This window comes from Plectropomus leopardus, chromosome 5 (genome assembly GCF_026936395.1).
Source record: "Plectropomus leopardus strain MGB_pleo_1.0 chromosome 5, ASM2693639v1, whole genome shotgun sequence".
In the NCBI taxonomy this organism is placed as follows: Eukaryota; Metazoa; Chordata; class Actinopteri; order Perciformes; family Serranidae; genus Plectropomus; species Plectropomus leopardus.
In genome coordinates, this window is record NC_142180.1 from 7,976,210 (window position 1) to 7,995,649 (window position 19,440).

The window sequence follows — 19,440 nt, forward strand, 5'->3', positions numbered from 1 at the left end:
TTGCATGAGTGTTTTCTTTTTGTTAGAGAAAGGGCTGCGACTCCCGGGGTCACTTTGGGAATTGTGTCTGATTGCAACTTGTGTGGTGAACTATGAAGTACATTTTCAAAGAGCCGTACAGATTGCTCTGTGGGGAACTGCGGCTAGGACTGCGCTGAGGAGAAACAACACAGTACCAAACAATAAAAGCAAAGCAGCACACGCAGATTGCGGAAATATTTTGACTCTCAAAATCATAGAACATCTGTCTCTTGAGGAGGTAAATGCTGCTACTTGAGAGTTGTAAGCACCATCATCAAGACACATTCTTGCATGATGAAGTACATATGAATTAGACACTTTGAAAATAAAAGATGAGATTCTCTAAATTGTTGACATATAACAAATGATGCTATTATATTCAGAGTAAGGCCAAACAAAATTTGTATTCATTACTGTGCATTTCAGTTCTCATATTACACTTTGAAATTAAATTTGTTGATACATTTTCAGCTTTAGAATTGATCTGTTTCTATGTTATACCAAGCGTTGCTCGGGAGTTACTTGCATCAGTTACTGTGCTGAGGTTAATGCTTACTTTGAGTGTCATATCAAAATGTACTGCGCAAGGTGTTATTTTGGAGTGTGAAACTTAATGTTCAGCAGTACTTTGACCCAACAGCTGTGGGATGGAGAGCCCTGCATCTTCTAATATGAAAAATTGGTGGATTTGTTGTGAGAAATACACAGTATCTAATTTATGCATAAAGCTGCACTCTGAAGAGTGTCAACCTTTTGTTTCACCCTTTTGTTTGCCTTGTTTTCAATGAAAGTATGTGCTTCTAAAAGTAAAAAAATGCAAGAAGAAAATCACATGCATTTTATATATATCACTATTAAGGAGAGCTTTAGCAGCTATGCAAATAGCTATTGTCTTGTCTTAAAGTTATTGTCTTGTATCGCATTATTGACATTTGAAAGGTGTTGCTTTTGACCAAAACAGAATTATAATGAGATGCTGCAATTCCACTCAGATATTTGGACTGTTTTGTAATCTTTCACTCATTGTTTAGCATTCACAGGAGCCACAACTTTACTGTTTTGGTTCAATTTCATCAAACTTATCATTTAACAGGGTTTCCATTACAGAGTTGCCAAAAAATTCAGTAATATTTTCAAAATGTCAATAAAACACAATTGCGAGATGACTGCGTTAAGTGGTGGTATACGACTTCTCCTCTGTTGATAACATTTCAAGCATGGCGATGGATGTTCAAAACATCAGCAGGTTTATTTCTATTGCAGCCATCTCACTAGCTGATATTGTTTCCAATTGAAGGCCAAGTAGGTGTGTTATGTGAACAATAATGGAAAGGCGAGCCCCTTATACATGGTAGCGACCATGTATGAAGGATTTCTGGGAGGCTATAGTCCACAATTTCATAGAGGCATGTGGATTCAAAACTTCAAGATAATCCACTCAAATTTTGAAGAGTTATGTGATGCAATGAACAGCTAAAATTTGATTACTGCCTCAAGGTTGTGACCCTCAGATATTTGTCCAGACTCATATGTGGCCGTAACAGTTGACAATGCTTGAAATAATGATGTAGAAGGAAAAGATGCCACAAATTCTGAAACATAGATGCCTCACTCGTGTTCAGCCTGACAGCAGATATCTATAACTGCCATAGTTTCAAGATTGGCAGCCAAGATTAGTGTCACCAATTCAGTATCTAACCAAATGTCTCCCCTCCAGTTCCTGAGTTGTGGTCAGAAAAGTGTTTCTGCAGAACATAAAGACTTCATAGTGACTTTTGGACATGACATGTAATTGTTTTATCAATTTATTCTATTAGACATTTGTGTGAAATGTTAAAAATTGAGTATGAATTCTTGAGTTATAGCCAAAAACATGTGTTGTGAGGTCACAGTAAACTTTGACCTTTCTACACCAAAATCTAATCAGTTCATCGCTGAGTGGATGAAATTTGAAGAAATCCGTTCAAGTTCTTGTGTTCACAATATTGTGCTCAAGGAAAGGAGATGAAAGAGGATATAGTGACCTTGAAGTTTACCACAAAAATCAAATAAGTTCAGTACCCTCAAGCTGTTCTTGAGATTTTAAGTTCACGAGAATGAAACCTCAATGCATAATTCCTTTGGCCATGGTTATTGCCGGCATGGAAGCACAGAAAAAAAATAAAAATCACTTCACACTGCCTGTCCAGCACCAAACGCTGACAGGCAGAGCTAGCAAATGACTTGTGATAATAACTGAGCGTTGAAAAGATAAAGATATTTTGCCCAGGACATGATTTTGACCAAAAAGAAAGCTAAAAAACGGAAACAAATACTATTGAACTAAACTTTGCCAAGTGGTTGAAAGCAAACTTCAGAATGAATGCTAATGTATCTGCCCCAGAATGGCCAAAAATCCTGTGGAGCTGACTCATAAACAAACACATTTCTTAAAAGTTCTGATTTGAGCATTGTTTATAACCATGGTTAGCCAACTAACCTGTAGGCATTTTGTCTGTCCTGTCTTTGCTGGTGCATTTTTGCATATTTTGGCACATTACAGTTACCTGTGTGTAAACAGTGTGGAATAGTGTGAAGCCAAGGGCAGATCAATATAATATGTGCCCACATCTTCATTCACTCATCTGGTGCACATAGAAGTGATAAAACAAATAGAGACGCAATCCACAGTGCTACCAGAGGTTGAAAACTTTACAAGAAAACTTTACTGGGCCAACAAAGCGGTTTTTTGTCTCAGGCCAGTATTTCTTTGCAATGAGAGCATCACTGTTTCGAATGCGTTACAAACCCGAGCAGCGCCATGCGGTGCTGGGCGTGATTCAGAGCTGAGTACTTGGGGTTGGACTTTGTTCTTTTTGAGTGCCCAGAGTTGAAAAAAGTTCAATTTGGGTATAAAATACTGTGCTTGTCACTGTCACTTCAGCTGTTCAGTCACAGTGGAAGAGGGACAAATACTGCAAAAACAATCCGTTGCATTATTAGTGCTGAACAACAATGACAGCAATGGAGAATACAATTGTTAAGTTACTATTTATGTTATGTTATGTTATGTTTCCTCTCATACACCTACACAGCCCAGTGGGTAGTACATCCTCTCCCCCTTCATGTTTCACCCTTCCTTGTGCCAACTTGTTGACTTAGGCAGTTATTCTGTATCATAGCAACCAGATGCAACCAAAGCATCTCAGCTGAAAATTGCCAAGCTCCCAAAGTGCTCTCAAACGCTTCTAGCTGGACATTTTTGAAGGAGCATGTGGCATTTTCATCAGGAGAAAAAAAAACAAAAAAAAAAAAAACATGGCCCTTAAGTCAACAGAAAGGACCTGTTAATTTCTTGTTTTTTTACTTTGTGAAGAGATGTGTGCAAACAGACCCAAATTTCATTAATATTTAAACACTTGAAAACTTGACCATTTTCACTAAAAGAATTAATATTCATCTAATTTTATTCTTCCATCTACTCAAGACACTGAATGAATATAAGTGATTTTCTTTGAGGATTTTTAAGAAGTAGCCTTCAGTGCTCTTGACCCAGTGAATTGATTGAAAGTAACAAATAGTGAAGACCAAATCCTTGGAACATGCTGCATGCTCTCACCACAGCCTAAAACACTTGAACTTTTCTGAGTAAATGCCACCACAGCTCCGTGAGCCTGTCAGAGGGGAGCTGTAGCGGGACATCAGCTTTGATTGCTGCCTGGCCTGCAGTGGAGCTGCACATGGGAATTCTCCACATGGGAATCTTACATGATCTTGGGATTAGTTTCATTCCATTCTATAAATGGAATGGCATCTTTTCTTTCTTCACTTTTTGAGCACTGATATGATGTGTTTTAAATATATTTAAACTTAATTAATTAATGGTGACACTAGTCACTTTGTGTGTGCCATGCTTATTATTGGTCTTTATAAAAAAATGGACTTATATTCCAAAAATTAAATGTTCTATCAACCTTGCACCTTAGGTAAGAAAACCCAGAATGGTCAATTAATGAAAAATGTATTCACATATTAAAGCAGCCTTTATCAGCCCTAGCTTTGAATGGAAATGTATCCTAATTTCAATAAAAGAGATGACTGCTGTAGAGCTAAAAAAATCTGTTTTAATCTCTAGGCCAAGATCAGACTCCCCTAAGCCCAGAAAAAAAAACACCACAACATTAGTCACGTCTCAAATATCAAAGTGTTGCCATCAGTAAGCTCCTGTGTGAGCATCTGATCATTGGTATGAGGTTAGGAACGGTGCTTATCACTAAAGCAGCAAAAAGTCAAAGAAAATCTTAATCTTTTTTATATTTTGTGGGCCAAAACACATTTGCCTTTAGAATAAATGACTCTTAAGATTCTCTAATGGGAGTTATTTTGCTTTAGTTTAGTTTAGTTGCTGTTTGTGCCTATGGTCCAAACAGCAGTTCAGAGTATCCACCCTTTTTGGAGTCCTTAGAGGGGGTGCTGGAGAGTGCTCCTTCTGGGGACTCCCTCGTTCTGCTGGGGGACTTCAACGCTCACGTTGGCAACGACAGTGAGACCTGGAGGGGCGTGATCGGGAGGAATGGCCCCCCCCCAATCTGAACCTGAGTGGTGTTTTGTTATTGGACTTCTGTGCTCGCCACAGATTGTCCATAACGAACACCATGTTCAAGCATAAGGGTGTCCATATGTGCACTTGGCATCAGGACACCCTAGGCCGCAGTTCAATGATCGACTTTGTAGTCGACGTTTGGACTTCTGCGGCCGTATGTCTTGGACACTCGGGTGAAGAGAGGGGCGGAGCTGTCAACCGATCACCACCTGGTGGTGAGTTGGCTCCAATGGTGGGGGAGGACGGCGGTCAGACCTGGCAGACCCAAACGCATTGTGAGGGTCTGCTGGGAACGTCTGGCAGAGTCTCCCGTCAGAAGGTGCTTCAACTCCCACCTCCGGAAGAGCTTCGACCATGTCCCGGGGGAGGCTGGGGACATTGAGTCCGAGTGGGCCGTGTTCCATGCCTCCATTGCTGAGGCGGCCGACCGGTGCTGTGGCTGTAAGGTGGTTGGTGCCTGTCGGGGCGGCAACACCCGAACCCGCTGGTGGACACCGTGGTGGGGGGGCCGTCAAGCTGAGGAAGGAGTCCTATCGGGCCTTCTTGGCCTGTGGGACTCCGGAGGCAGCAGACAGGTACCGACAGGCCAAGCGGAGTGCGGTGGCGGCGGTCGCTGAGGCGAAAACCCAGGCGTGGGAAGAGTTCGGTGAGGCCATGGAAAACGACTTCCGGACGGCTTCGAAGAGGTTCTGGACCACCACCGGGCGTCTCAGAAGGGGGAAACGGTGCTCCGTCAACACTGTGTATGGTGGCGACGGGGCGCTGCTGACCTCGACTCGGGACGTTGTGGATCGGTGGAAGGAATTCTTCGAAGACCTCCTCAATCCCACCGACACGCCTTCCATTGGGAAAGCAGGGCCTGGGGACTCGGGGGTGGGCTCCTCTATCTCTGGGGCTGAGGTTACTGAGGTGGTCAAAAAGCTCCTCGGTGGCAGGGCCCCGGGGGTGGACGAGGTCCGCCCAGAGTTCCTCAAGGCCCTGGATGTTGTGGGGCTGTCGTGGCTGACACGACTCTGCAACATTGTGCGTGGACATCGCCAGGGCAGTGCCCTTGGACTGGCAGACTGGGGTGGTGGTCCTCTTTTTAGAAGGGGACCGGAGGGTGTGTTCCAACACAGGGGATCACACTCCTCAGCCTCCTGGTAAGGTCTATTCGAGGGGGTACTAGAGAGGAGGGTCGCGGATAGTCGAACCCAGATTCAGGAGGAGCAATGCAGTTTTCGCCCGGTCGTGGAACTGTGGACCAGCTCTGGACCCTTGGCAGCAGGATCCTTGAGGGTGCGTGGGGTTTGCCCAACCAGTCCACATGTGCTTTGTGGACTTGGAGAAGGCATTCGACCGTGTCCCTCGGGGAGTCCTGTGGGGGGTTCTCCGGGAATGTGTATCAGGGAGTTTCGGACTCCCTGATACGGGCTGTCCGTTCCCTGTATGACCGGTGCTGGAGCTTGGTCCGCATTGCCGGCAGTAAGTCGAACTCATTTCTGGTGAGGGTTGGACTCCGCCAGGGCTGCCGTTTGTCACCGATTCTGTTCATAACTTTTATGGACAGAATTTCTAGGCACAGCCAGGGTGTTGAGGGGGTCCGGTTTGGTGAGCTCAGGATTGGGTCTCTGCTCTTTGCAGATGATGTGGTCCTGTTGGCTTCATCGGTCGCGACCTTCAGCTCTCACTGGATCGGTTCGCAGCAGTGTGAAGCGGCTGGGATGAGAATCAGCACCTCCAAATCCGAGACCATGGTTCTCAGCCGGAAAAGGGTATGGCGGCCCTCCGGATCGGGGGCAGTCCTGCCCCAAGTGGAGGAGTTTAAGCACCTCGGGTCTTGTTCACGAGTGAGGAAGGATGGGCAAGGAGATCGACAGGCGGATCAGTGCAGCGTCTGCAATGTCACGGACTCTGCACTGGTCTGTCGTGGTGAAGAGGGAGCTGAGCGGAAGGCAAAGCTCTCGATTTACCAGTCGATCTTCGCCTACCCTCACCTATGGTCACGAGCTTTGGGTAGTGACCGAAAGAACAAGATCAGGCACAAGCGGCCAAATGAGTTTCCTCCGTGGGGTGGCTGGGCTCTCCTTAGAGATAGGGGTGAGAAGCTCGGTCATCCAGGAGGAGCTCGAGTAGAGCCGCTGCTCCTCCGCGCTGAGAGAAGAGCCAGATGAGGTGGCTCGGGCATCTAATTAGGATGCCTCCAGACGCCTCCCTGGTGAGGTGTTCAGACACGCCCCATCGTAGGAGGCCCAGGGAAGACCCAGGACACGCTGGAGACTACGCCTCACAGCTGGCCTGGGAATGCCTCTGAGGTCCCCGAAGAGCTGGACTAAGTGGCTGGGAGAGGGAAGTCTGGGTTTCCCTGCTTAGGCTGCTGCCACCGCGATCCGACCCCGGATAAGCGGAAGAAAATGGATGGATGGATGGATAGTTACCACCTGCGCTGAGGTTAATGTCCCATTAACACTTGCAGAATGTCCCATTTTTAAAATACGTTGTGGGCACCAGTCTTGCACTTAGACTTATTTATTTATTTTCTTTGTTTGGCTGGATGGATTGTGATGGCAGCCTGAACATGAAGAATTTATCCCATTTGGACCTTTGCCTTTGTAAAAATGTCACATTTTTGGTGTGAATCGATATCAAAGTGTTGGCGTGCTAGAAGATACATGGAGTCATAGAGCGAAACATGGCACACAGACCTTTCTTTTGATTGTCGTAATGCATGGATAATTTTAAACCAAATCACTATGCAGAAAAATAATGACAAAAGCAACACACCCACTGCTCTGGTGCATGATGGGGCTCACGCTCTCTTCCATTTAATGTTCGAAGGGGGATATTCCCTGCTGGTAGTGTGTAATTACAATATTAGCATGCTACAGGGGTTCCATACAGATGAGGGAAATGCAATGAATTAACTTGTGATGCTTGTGAGATTTGATCCAACCAACATTAATGTATGTTTTTCATGGCTGTTGATGATACATTATGTTAGTGCTACACCGTAAAAAAAGGATGAAAACTCAAAAATTCTAGGTAACTGGCTGCAATAGTTTTTTGCATTTTGAGTCCAACTAAAACTCTCAAGTGTTGAAGAAAACTACATAAATTTAAGCTAACAAACTATCTTTTGTTGAAATAACTTATAAATTAACTTTGAGATAACTTCAAATTTAGATTTTTTTAAACACTTAAAATTCAGCAGTCTCAACTAATTATTTTTGTTTCAGATAAGTTACCTTTCAAATGCATCAAAACTCAACATTTTGAGTTGTACTTATAAATACTCTCAAACATGAGAAGTTATGGCAACTAAACTTTTCTATTATGCCTATATATAATACAAATATATATAATACTAGTTCAGTAAAATATGTTTATTTAAACATTAAATGCAACATTCCAGCAAATATGCAGGAGGATGATACTGGATGATACCAATACTGTACTGTAGACTGCACACAAACAAAAAGATGCAGACTGGTGTGGACATTTTAAAATAGTCCACACAGTTCAAAAGCACTGTAATAACAATCCCAAGTTTCGTTACACCATTATAAGTCGTGCCAATATACAGAATGAAATCTCTATCTACCAATATAGGTGCAGGTACACCGCACATGAACAAAAAGATGCAGACAGATCCTAAAAACATCCTGGTTTAAAGAAACATGTTAAAACAGTCTAAACTACAACTCAGTTCAAGAGCACTGTAGTAACAATCCTGAGTTTTGTTACAGCATTATAAATAGTGCAAATATGCAGGAGAATGAAATCTCTGTCTACCAATACAGGTGCAGGTACACTGCACATGAACAAAAAGATGCACATGGATCCTAAAAACATCCTGGTTTGAAGAAACATGTTAAAACAGCCTAAACTACAACACAGTTCAAAAGCACTGCAATAACAATCCTGAGCTTGGCAACACTAGACGTTAAACTTTACTTATACATGGCAGATGATTGCTTTTTTTCCCCTAATGTTAACATTTTTAATCAAGTGAAAAATTATTTTCTTAAAAAAAAAAAAAAGCCCATCTTGTAACGGTAGGAAAATAAGCCTGACAGGGATGAGTCCTTTACTTGCAAAACAGGCCCAAAAGCCAGACAACATAACTAAAAAATAACAAAAAATGTAATGTAATGTAAATAAAGATATGGGCTTGTGACTAAGAGTGAGGCTTTGTTGTTGTCAGGCTTCTTATAGCAAGAGCTTTATTTTTAGGCTCCACACACGCTGTGGACAAGAGAGTGTAAGCTCCATAAAGATGTGCTGCACTGTTTCAAACGTATTTCTGAGATGTCTTGGGAACTCTATGTTCAATGCATAAAGTAGGCCAAACGGGTAAGCAAAGGCAGTGGGAAGGTCTGATATGTCTTTGAGCACAATAGTCTCCTCCAACACCACAGCAATGCTGTTAACAATTTGAAGTGAGGCCGGTGCACCCTCATCCACGAACACGGTGAGCACTCCCATTTGGACTCCTTTTGTTTGTCTGTCTTCTGGATCGGTGTCCTGTTAAAAGCAGAAATTTGGCTAAATTTAATATAAACACCATTAAGATAACTCCTTAATTAAACACCCATGTTAGGGTGTCATTTTAAATTTGTGTATGTTTAAAAGGATATTATTCTGTATGTATGCATACAAGTCTATCTCTGCTCGAAGTGATGTAAATCAACCCCTGGAGCAATTTTAGCCATAGCCTACAGTAGTTATGTGCATGATATTTAATGTACACCGACCAAAAACAAAAACAGACATTCTGTACTCACCAGGCATTTCAGGGAAAGCTTCAAGTGTCACGAAGAAAAAGAGGTAGACCTTCTAGACATGATCTGCATCGATGCATTGTGATGACAGATGTCTGGGAATTGGACAAAGGAAAGACATAGGACATTTGGTTAAAAACAGTGCTGCTACGATTTATTAAATAAGGTTCTGTTACAACTACATAGAATAATGACATGTTAATAAAACGATTCAACATCACTCTGTTATGCTTTCATTAAATTTACTAAAGAAACGTCAACCAACAAAGTGTAATCAGTAATTGGGCTCAAGCCTAACTCTAACCCCTTCCCCTCTCTTTTGGAACCAGTTGTCATCCTGTGTCGAAGACAATCTCTCTACTTTTCAGAACTGGCTCAAAATCTTCCTCTATGAGCTTTTCATAAGGGCTGGCTCAGGTAACCCTGAACCATAATCAAAATAAATTATGTTTATTACATGAATTCACCTGTTCATCAAGAACATCCAACAGGCTCTCCATGTCTTGTCCTAAGGCCCCTTTCCTGGCACGATACAGTATGAGTAGTCGAGGACAGTAGGTGTCTAGGGCTGCATTAAATGTCTCCAATAGGTCCTTGGTGGTTACACGGAAGAACTCGCTGCAAATCTGTGGAGCATGAAAAACATAAATGCAACCAAACCAATTTACATAGATTTTCTCTGAATTGTTAAGTAGTCAGTTTCTAAGTGCCTTTATTGGCAAGGATGCCCATGGTGTTACCATCTGAATTACTCATTGTATAAGCAATAGTTTTGTGATATGAAATAGTTAGCAACCTTTTCACACACACACATTTACTTACTTGTTCCTTAAGAAATAGGGCAGGCCATCTCTTCTGGATTTCAGTGACCGTGGGCTGCACTTCAATAATCTTCTTTCTCCTGAGGAAAAATGTGAGTTCCATCTTCTAACTGATAAGTTCCATGTCTTTCCACTTCTTTTTGGTTTCATCCACCAGAACACATCTTTCATCTTCTCGTATGTCATCATCAAAGTTTTCTGGATGATCAAGCAAATGATTAACTTCGCCTCACTTTGGTTTTTTCAAGGAAAAGCCACCTTCATCAGGATCTTCAGAGCGCCCTCTTCTCCTGTTTGACTGACTGACCTCATGGCAACCAACCTGTCGGAGCTTTGCTCGGTAATTCCCAAGCTTGTACTTAATGCTTGTTGTCCAGCCATCATATCCTCTTCCATTACCAGGCTCCTTGAGGCATGGATGTTTGCAGACAACTGCAGAAGCAACTGATTCAATTTGACTTTGTCAGGGTAAGCTTTCAGAGCAAACATTTCTTGAGCCAGCTTGTCCAGAATTTCCATTTTTACATCTCTTGTTAGACTCAGACCATTTCCAGTTTTTTGAATTGTCTCATTTCCCTTATGCAGCTTTAACTCTACATCATACGCAAATGAAAGAATTGGAAAAGGAGAAGGCCACTCTGAAGCACTTCGCAAAATGGTTTGAATAATGGAGGATGTACTGTGGGAAGAGTTAGGCGAACTGATACTGGCTGTATCAAGTGAAGAGATGGATGCTTGACTTGGTGTTTGTGATCCATCACCACTATTCCAAACAATGTGCAAGACAGCCTTTTCTGCAGGCAACTCTACCATGTCCATTAAGTTGCAGAGTGCATTCTCAAATTCTGAATCCTCATATTGGACAGAGAAATCACCTTCTAGTTCATGTTTTTCCCGTAGCTCATCAAGTAGTTGCTCCACAGATTCAGGGCGTTTAGTCAGCTGAACTTTCCTAATGAGTTTCGGGTTGATGTTTACACATAGCAACAAAGCCTGTGAAGACAAAGAAAAACATTTTATACACAAGCATGGTCAAACAATAACTCTTGGATCATACACATATATAGTACATACCATTACATTCAATGCAGTAGACACGCCCTTGGGGTTACCATCAGCTTTCCAGCGACTTGGTATACAGTTAATGGCTGGTAGTCATTCAAGTCCTCAGGATCCAGGATTTCAAAATCCACATAGCTAGTGTCCATAATTTCATAAGACCTGTAGTGTTCCATATACCAGGAGGAGAGCTTTGTGGTTACAAAAAACACTTTCTCAAAGTTGATGACAATGTTCAGAAGTTTGTAAAACTCAGGCAGTCCACTGCATTGCCCAGCAGAAATGATCATTCCTTTTGCATAGTGAGTTCCATGTAAATAAACATCTTTGGTAAGGGATACAGTATCTTGCTATGGAAACTTGTTTTGAATTGCCATCCTTAGTTTTTCTTCCAATGATGCTGTGTTAACCCTGTCAACACTGTCTGTGTACATTTTTGATTTAAACAGACTTTTGCCATCAAGGTAATATGCCATCATTTGTTGATGTTTAGAAGAGAGAGTAAGAAGAACATTCTTGAAATTGAGAACATCATGCACCACTTTTTTAAAGAAGTTGTGCTTGGACTCCAAGCACATAGTCCACAAGTCCACTAGAGGTCCAAAGCAACGTGTAAGGTGTACATAGTGTTCAATATAGTGATGTTTTGGCAAACACTTTAAGTCAGGAAAAGTGTCAAGAAGCAGCTTGCGATGGTCATATATTTTAGTCTCCAGGTAACACAGAATTTCCTCTGATATATTAGTAGAGACAATAATCTCCACAATCTCTTTGAGGTCCATTAATATTTCCCATGAGGGCTCCTTTTCTGGAATACTGCTCCCAATCAAAAGAGGAAGTGAGCGTAACAGCGTCCAGTTTTCGTGTCCGTTGCCACTGATTCTTTCCTTTCCAAAGCTGGCTTTTGTAATTTGTTTTGGCTTGTTAACCTTATCAGAATGTTTATATGGAAATAGTTTTATGCGGCTATTCAGCCCATCAAATGTAATGAAACCTTTTCTTACCAAATCTTTAAGACACAAACATAGTTCTACTGGGATAACACCTGTAACACCTAAATTTATACATGATTTATGCATTGAAAGAACTCTCTTTAGCAACGAGAGCGACACTTCTCCGAATCCCAAATTTTAATAGGCGTATAAATTTATAATAAAATAAAGTATACATATATAATAAAGTATAATCTGCACAAGTGAACCCCGACTTTTAGTACCATATTGAGCAAAATACTCACCTTGAGAGTAAAAAGTCTCGAAGAGATGTCGGCAGCACATGGAAACAGCATGGTCGTTACTGAACCCCTGCAGATGTGCATTGGAGACCCCAGTTCTTGTTCTCCAGTTTTCTAGGACTTGTCCTGACCTCAAATACAGATTTTTAGTAAGATCAACTTTAGCTAAGAAACTTGAAAAAGATAGTTGAAATAAACATGTTGATTAGTTTACAACACAACTCAACCTTTTTTGTTTAGTTAGCTGAAAAAAATGGTAAGGCCAACAACTTGAAGTTTTCATTTTTAGCCAAATAACAGTTTTTCCAATTCCCCATTAATCCATTCAATAAAGTTGCCAGAGGAAAATGCTGGCATTGTACATTTATGACAAACCAAGAATATGTTATATTTGTATGTTTCATACATATCATAATGTTTCTTAAGTATCATAATAATGACCCAGCTTTGTCATTGGAAAGCTGATGAGATGGTGGATGATGTGACACCAAGATGCTCATAAAGCTACAGACCAGACTGTTCAAGACCAACAGAAAACATAACAGGCTGTGTTTCAGCAAGCCATCTCCAGCAACCTTTTAACCAAATAGTGCCAGTGATCAAGTGATTGTTTTTACTAAGTGATACCTGCTTTTCTTTCATTTAATAGGACAGATATATTAGTGAGAAAGGGGGAGAGAGATGGGATGACATGAAGGAATGAATGTTTTTCTAGCACGTCTTTGATAAACAAAATCTAAAAAAACTTGCACAAAGTACCACTGTGAAGAGGGACCATATTTTAGCTACCTAAAAAAATCAATATTGGTGCATGTACGACATATTTTTATGCTTGCTCAGCTTTACCTTAATACACTAACCAATCAAGGCTACAGCCAGCAATTCCAGTGTTACTGCTGAGTAAAATTTACTGTTTTTGTCAGTGGAGTCTGGTGGCTTAGATGTAATGGCTTAATTTCCCTGTTGGAAAGGTCTGTTTGATGGCAAGGTAAAGCAGTGACAATATTGCATGCACCTAAATTAATATTGTTTTTCTTTCTTTTTTTTTTTTGGCCTAAACATGGCTAAACATTAGCTAAATTAGGTAGTGTTTGCACCACACTATTTAATTTTATGTACATGATACAAGGGTTTTCTAACCTATCATTTTATTGTCAATAAACTGTGGTTTGGTCTATACTCTCTTATTTGGGTACTACAGAATAGTGCAGCATGCACCAGGCCAAGTTACTCAGCTTAAGTGTAATCTTATATTGCAGATTTATATGTTTAGTAATTTAGCATGCAGGTTTTGGTTTGCTGTTATAGGAAAAACTCCAAATCAAAATGCATTCAGATGGAAATCATGGTAAAAGTAGTTTCACAGCAGAGTTTGTTTTTTTAGTTGTGCTCATGCCATGCCAGTTAGCACCGTCTTGAAGAACTTTTGGATGAGAAATCTTTCAAATTCTACCTGTAATTTCCACTTGATCCGTCCTTTCATTCCACTGTGCTGGCAGGGAAGAGCAATTTGCATTTTTCTGACATCTCTGGCAGGAAGCATCATTGCTGCCATAACGTGTGATGGGGAACACTCTAGGCGATTTGAGTCTCTGAACCTGCATTTCCACACTGACTGCTTTCATCATATGAAATGGTTAAAGATCAGAGAGGAGTAAAAGAATGGCTGTGTGCAGATCAGTCGGGCTACATGCTATACATGGACAGCACAAAGCACTTGGGAAAGTGTGATGCTTTTATTTCACGGCTTGGAGTAAGACATAAACCCAGCCGCAAATTACAACAGACTACAAAACCAGTGAGAGAAGCACCTGAGCTTTGATGCTGTGTCCTCCAGCAGCCATCCATCAGCACACATCCAAAAAAGAGATCTAAAGCCCAGAAATTCCCTTCCTGTTGCTACAGAGTCTCATATTAAATGCAACATACGAACACAAAAATGCTATGTAAATTGCCATCAAATCACAAGAGAGAACACTGTTTGTCCGTTTAGAGGTCCTATAACTTGGACTCATGTACGAAAGAATGAATTCATATTTAATTATTCAGTTAAGCTTATATATAAAACAACAGCTGTCAGCTCTTTCTTTGTAAATATGTTTTGGTTAGTGGGTTAGTATACTTTATTTTTTTTATTTATTTATTTTTTCCCCTGCAGATTCAGAAAGGTTTGTTTAAAACCATCAGTCAGAAATCCAATTTTGCAAGTGAGTGAAATAGCTCATAGTAATACCCACTGTGCATTAAAAGTGGCATCTTCTACAGCATGAAATGGGTTTTAAATGCAGTCTAAAATCTATCTAAATTGTTGCATTTAAAACTAATCTTTGTACTTTCATCTTTTTCTTTCTGCTTTAACAAGTTATTTTTTAATACTTGATTTATCAATCTAAATAATTAAAAACACAAAGCATTTAGTATTATGAACAGGTCTTCCGGGCAGTGCAAAACCCATTGGCTGGATTTATAAAACAGCCACCTGATTTGTCAAAATTTATGTGAACGAAAAAAAAAAACAAAAAACACTTTCTCCTGGAAATTTTAATCGCATACTAATTTGTAGGGTTGTCCTGAGCTGGTCCTACAAATCGGTATGGGGGCCGATTCAGTGATATTTCAACACATCGTATCACTTTAAATGAAGCTGTTCCTTTCTCTGCTGCTGTGTTGTCTACCTCTGTCTACTAGTTTTGCAGCTGGAATCAAAACTGCAAGCATTGCTAGTAAAAACTATTGCAAGTGTTTGGGCCCATGCTGTGAAAAATACTCTTTTCTCTAAGCTTTAAATATGTGTCGGATCTCCAGACATATTATGCACCTACATTTACCCCCCAATTAAAAATAAAGTAATACATTTTTCAGATTCTTGTATCAAAGTCTGCACTCCTGTCAGTCACTGAGTCACTGAGACTGGCTCGAGCTGCTGGTCAATCCTCTGTCCTACTGCTGCTGGACCTGTCTGCTGCCTTTGACACGGTGAACCATCAAATCCTCCTCTCCACACTCTCTGAGCTCGGCATCTCAGGTTCTGTCCTATGGTGGTTCAAGTCCTACCTCACAGGCAGATCCTTCAGAGTGTCATGGCGAGGAGAGGTGTCTAGGTCACATGGCCTATCGACAGGGGTTCCTCAGGGGTCGGTGCTTGGTCCCCTACTCTTCTGTCTGTACACCACCTCACTCGGTGCAGTGATCCGCTCCCACGGTTTCTCCTACCACTGCTATACTGATGACACTCAGCTCTTCCTCTCCTTTCCACCTGATGACAGAACGGTCTCAGCTCGGATATCAGCGTGTCTGGCTGATATCTCCACATGGATGAAGGAACGCCACCTTCAGCTAAATCTGTCTAAGACCGAACTCATGGTCTTTCCAGCTTGTCCATCTGTTCAGCCTCGGATCAGTGTCCAACTTGACTCGAGCCTACTTGTGCCCACAAACTCAGCCAGAAACCTGGGTGTCATGATTGGTGACCAGCTGACCTTTAAGGTTCATGTGGCCTCAGTTTCTCGGTCTTGTCGTTATGCCCTCTACAACATCAGGAAGATCAGACCCTTCCTGACCCAACAGGCCACACAGCTTCTGGTTCAGGCTCTTGTGATCTCACGCATTGACTACTGCAACTCTCTTCTGGCAGGCCTCCTGCATGCTCATTCAAACCTCTTCAGATGATCCAGAATGCAGCAGCACGCCTGGTCTTCAACCAGCCCAAAAGAGCACATGTCACCCCGCTGCTAATTTCTCTTCACTGGCTTCCAGTGGCAGCCAGAATCAAATTCAAAGCACTTCTCTTGGCTTACAAAACAATCACAAGAACTGCTCCAGCCTACCTGGAATCCCTGATCCAGGTCTACTCTCCTTCTTGCCCACTACGCTCTGCATGCGAAAGACGCCTGGTGCTTCCAGCCCAGCACGGCTCTAAATCTCTAGCCAGACTCTTCTCTTCTGCTGTTCCCAAATGGTGGAACAAACTTCCAAACTCTGTGCATTCTGCTGAGTCCCTTTCTACTTTTACGAGACAATTGAAAACTCAATTGTTCTGAGAACACCTCGGCACTTAACCTGACTCTTCTCCTCTTTGCCCTTCGGGGTAGAGTAAGTCAGATGGTCCAAAACCCAGCACCTAATGATTATCTAGCACTGACAAAGTTGTGTGATGTTGTATGTTGATTGTCATCGTAAGTAGTGAAACTGAGATTGTTGAATCTCAGATGCTGAGATCGCTACTGGTTATTACTTTGGTTTCCCAAAACAAAAAAAACAAAAAAAAAAAAAGGGGGGGGGCTGTGCGGCACTTCTTCTGCCACTAGACGGCAATACCTGTGACCAATCACACCTGAAGCACTTTTTGCACTTACTAAGGGTTTTTTCCTTAAGTCTAAATTCTTGCTTGTGTTGTACGTCGCTTTGGATAAAAGCGTCTGCTAAATGAAATTGTAGAATTGTAGAATTGTCGAAAGTCCAATTTGTACTAATCAATTATCTCATGCAGCCTGTTCTCACTCCGATCGAATCACATAGCACTGCTCTGTCAGTGCCTTTGGCATACGAGCGTGACTCCACTTCTGCGTCCAACCAGAACGCAGCTGGATGGCGTCAAAAGAGAACACAGTTGGATAAAACTGGTGGCATTGTTACTGTATGCTGGCGGAGGGCCGGAAGGCTCAGGGCGCTTTCCTAGCTCTTACCATGTGCCTGTTTTGCCTAAACCTAACCATACGTGACTTTTTGCCTAATCCTAACGATCTTGATAGTCCATGCTGTTGTAGAAACATAAGGACAATTCTGCTTTGTGCATATTGCGACATCACGGGCTGTGTCATTCCACCATGACGTCATCCGACTATGTGTATTTGTTGATATCCCTTTAATGGCATCATGGAGCGTAAACAGCTGACGCAGAGGGATACCTAAAATGTCAGGTCACTGACAGAGCTGCACCACGTGACGAGTTCAGAGTGAGAATGTGTTGAATCATGACATCCATCCATCAAATTTAAGCTGAACAGAGCTAAGATTTATTAGTCCTACTACCTAAGTGTGTCTTCAGGAGTTCATCACCTTAAACTTTGTACCATTTTACCAAAAATACGATAGTTACAGGCCCACTGGCAATAATTTAGTCACTTTGAAGACAGTTGTATTTGTGACAGCTCCAGAAAAGGCATTTTACAGTTGCGTGCTTTAGCAGCCACGTAAAGCATATGATGGACTTAATCTCTCTCTCCCTGACGGATGCTGCACATTGATCTCGCCACTTCAGTCAAATGTCTCCCCATGCTACATATCTCACCCATGGAATTATTTGTCCCACCTGCCAGTTTCATTTGGAAGTACGTCACAATAGTGATACTTGATTTTCTAGAAATGCTGTGTCTTCTGGACTTTCAGCTGTCGCTGATATGACCTGCTGAGATATTAATTCCATGAGTAACTTGATAACAGGCCAAAATTAAACTTATCTGATTAAAGTGCTCTTTGAGAGCCAGTTTCCGTACTCAGCCAAAGATAATTTGTGAGGGGGAAAAACTCGTCTTTGGAACACCACTGTTCAACAGCTTTCCACAGCAGAGATTTTGAATAGTCATAGCAGGGAGAGCACAGGTGAAATTACATCAACAGTGGCTCATTTCCATTAAAGCTGTAGTTGGTAACTTTTATGAAAATAAGTTTTAGTCATACTTTACTAGAACTGTCATTATATCCTGACAGTGGAACATGATGCAGATAATCTGTGAAAAAAAAAAAAAAATCATATGTCTCTCTTCTCATAGTGCTTCTATGGCATTTGCAAGCATTTACTAAAGCTGAACAAAAGCAACCAATCAGAGCCGACGAGTCGATGACGCAGCTGTAAGACATGTCAATCACTGCTTGTGAGGTGCAGTCAAACTAGTCAGCGCTGATCAAATATGAATCACAATTTTGTTAATGTATTGCGTTTTTTTTTCATCTCAAAAAAATACATGTGAGTACAGAGCCCCTCTGGTGACACTGGATGAAAAAAAAATAATGCGTGGCCAGGTATTACTATCTCGTGGCCACGAGATAATGACTTGTGGCCACGAAATAGTTAATGCGTGGCCACGAGATAATAACTTGTGGCCACGAAATAGTTAATGCGTGGCCACGAGATAATAACTTGTGGCCACGAGATTCCTTGCGTTTAACCCCATGCATTTTGAGCAGCCGAATTAAGTGTCTCTTGCTAAGAATTACTCCATGCCTTGTAAGTGACTTAAGTATGTCATTGTAATTCATTCCTATATTAAAATAAAATGAAATTAAATCAAACTTGTCCATGATAAAAGCAACAGTCTGCATGGGATGACTACAATAACTATCTGGTGGCCATGCGTTATTATCTCGTGGCCACGCATTAACTATCTCTTGGCCGCGCGTTATTATCTCGTGGCCACGCATTATTTTTTTTCATCTAATGTCACCAGAGGGGCTCCGTATGTGAGTGTACTGTGTAGCTGTAAAATAAAAAAAAAATAAATAAAAACAGAAAAAACAAGCCATGCCCAGTCACTGCAAAGATTACACAAAATTATGTTTCTTATGTTTCTATTTAGGGTAAGAAATAGGATGTGCATTTCATAAGCATAGAATGACATGATTGAAAGCTACATTAGAGACTCCTTGGCTGTGATTGGTTGCTTTCATTTTGTGTCAATTCTTCCATGCCATCAGGGGCATTAGGAGGAGATGGGATTATGAGCCTGTCTTTTTTTTTTTTTGCCGATTGGTGGACAAACAATTCAGGGTTCTCCAGAGAGGTTTAATCATGCTCAAATTCAGACTCCTGCTGGACCGCTGACAGACATTTTAAAAAGTTGCTGCTAAGCCTCTCCTGTGCAGGGGCGTGTCTAGGGAGTGGCCTGGCATGGCATTGGCTATCCCTAAAATCTGATTGGCCACCTCAAGTGCTGATTTATTTTAACTGTTGGACGAGAAACATTT

At 41.6% G+C, this 19,440-nt stretch overlaps 1 pseudogene; it reads right to left on the bottom strand.

Annotated features, from left to right (window-relative positions):
• Positions 1 to 8,791: 8,791 nt before the first annotated feature.
• Positions 8,792 to 10,287, bottom strand: LOC148189521 (uncharacterized; annotated as a pseudogene).
• Positions 10,288 to 19,440: the final 9,153 nt, after the last annotated feature.